Below are 1,992 nucleotides of genomic sequence, written 5' to 3'. Positions count from 1 at the left end.
GATAATACAGATCTTTCCACAAACTTTTGGAAGACCACTTGTATTAGTTCATCCAAGTCTTTCTAATGTTAAAGACATCATTTCAGTTATAATCTCTGAATGTTATTCAAGTTGAAAATCTCTCCCTAGAGAATTATTGTTATTATTATTATTAGACTGTTACTATTTACAGCTTTGTCTTTTATCAATGCTTATGTCACTCTTCTGTTCAAGAACTTTGCTTGTGACTGGCTGGTTAGCTCAACTGGTTAGAGTACAGCCTTTAACACCAAGCTCAAGGGTTCAGTTCCTCATAGCAGCCATTACCCAAAGAAATTTATTTATTTATTTATTTATTTATTTTTTCCACTATAAAATTACTTTTATTGAGATCCCACCAGCTGTATGATCTGTTCCTGACATCAAGCTCCTTCTTCTTTGCAATTCGGTCTTTCTTAAGTGGTCCCATGAACGCTTTCTTCTCCTCCACAGTCTGGAAGCGGCCATGTCCAAACTTGGAGGTGGTGTCGATGAACTTCAGGTCGATCTTCTCCAGAGCCCGCCGTTTGGTCTGCACCAGCAAGGACTTGCGGAGGGTGAGCACTCGTTTCTTGGTTCCCACCACACAGCCTTTCAGCATGACAAAGTCATTGGTCACTTCACCATAGTGAACAAAGCCACCCAGAGGGTTGATGCTCTTGTCAGACAGGTCATAGTCGGTGGAGGCGTTGTTCTTGATTAGTTTGCCATCCTTTATAAGGTAGCCCTGGCCAATCTTGTAGATCTTCTTGTTGATCTCAGTGCGGTGATGGTAGCCTTTCTGCCGTGCCACAGAGAAGGCCACACGGGCAGGATGCCATGCTCCAATACAGGTAACCTTGCGCAGCCCTCGATGGGTCTTGCAGGGCAGCTTCTTGGTGGGGCAGCTTCTTGGTGTGCCAGCGACTGGTGACCCCTTTGTAGCCTTTGCCCTTGGTCAGCCCGATGACGTCGATCATCTCATCCTGCCCAAACACTTGGTTCACAGGGACCTGCTGCTCTAGCCTCTCCCGGGCCCAGTCCAGTTTCTCGGCCACAGTGCCTCCATTCACCTGGATCTCCATCAGGTGGGCCTTCTTCTGGCGTAGAGGAAGCAGGCGCATCTGGGTGTGGGCAATGATGCGGATGACCTGGCAGTACTTCTTCATACTGCTAAAGTCCTTCTCCAGCTGCTTCTTGCCATCTTCATCCTGCCATTTCTTGCAGTATTTGGTGAAGGCCTTCTTCTTAGATTTATGCCAGTTCTTGTAGAATCACCTTTTGCACTCATCACTGATATGCTCAGCAAAGATGGTCTTGAAGGTCCGGAGGCCTCGAGGAGTTTCCACGTAGCCCACAATGCCTACCACCACCATGGGTGGCGTCTATACAATGGTCACAGCTTCCACAACCTCTTTCTTGTTTACCTTAGATTCTGGCCTATCAACTTCCCGCACGATGTGGGTCATGCCAGCCTTATAGCCAAGGAAGGCTGTGAGGTGGACTGGCTTCAAAGCGTTATCCTTGGGGAAGCTCTTCACCTTCCCACAATGCCTGCTGCTGCGCTTCCGAGGCAAGAAGCCCAGAGACCCATGTCTGGGAGCAGAGAACTTCCTGTGAGACATCTCACCGTCAAACACCGCCAACAGAGCTACCCAAAGAAATTTTAAAAGGAAACAAAGCTTTGCTTCATTTGAGACAAAATGGATGAACCTGGAGGACCTCATGGCAAGTGAAATGAGCCAGGCATTAAAAGACAAATATCACATGATCTCATACATATGTGGAATCTGACAAAGCTGAACCCATAGAAATAGAGAGTGGAGTGGTGGTTACCAGGGTCTGGGAGGAGAGAATGGGGAGTTGTTGGTCAAAGTGTATAAAGTTTCAGATAGACAAGAGGAATAAGTTTTGAGGTCTATTAGTATAGCACAGCAGGTTGGCTACAGTCAATAATCATGTATTACATATTTCAAAATAACTAAGTAAATTTCA

At 46.2% G+C, this 1,992-nt stretch overlaps 1 pseudogene; it reads right to left on the bottom strand.

Moving 5' to 3' along the window:
- Positions 1–346: 346 nt before the first annotated feature.
- On the bottom strand, positions 347–1,637 carry LOC103590121 (annotated as a pseudogene).
- Between the last annotated feature and the right edge of the window lie 355 nt (positions 1,638–1,992).

This window comes from Galeopterus variegatus, unplaced genomic scaffold, assembly GCF_000696425.1.
Source record: "Galeopterus variegatus unplaced genomic scaffold, G_variegatus-3.0.2 Scaffold46, whole genome shotgun sequence".
Lineage (NCBI taxonomy): Eukaryota > Metazoa > Chordata > Mammalia > Dermoptera > Cynocephalidae > Galeopterus > Galeopterus variegatus.
Note: the sequence above shows the minus strand (reverse complement) of the source record. Positions and strands in the feature narration are given on the sequence as shown.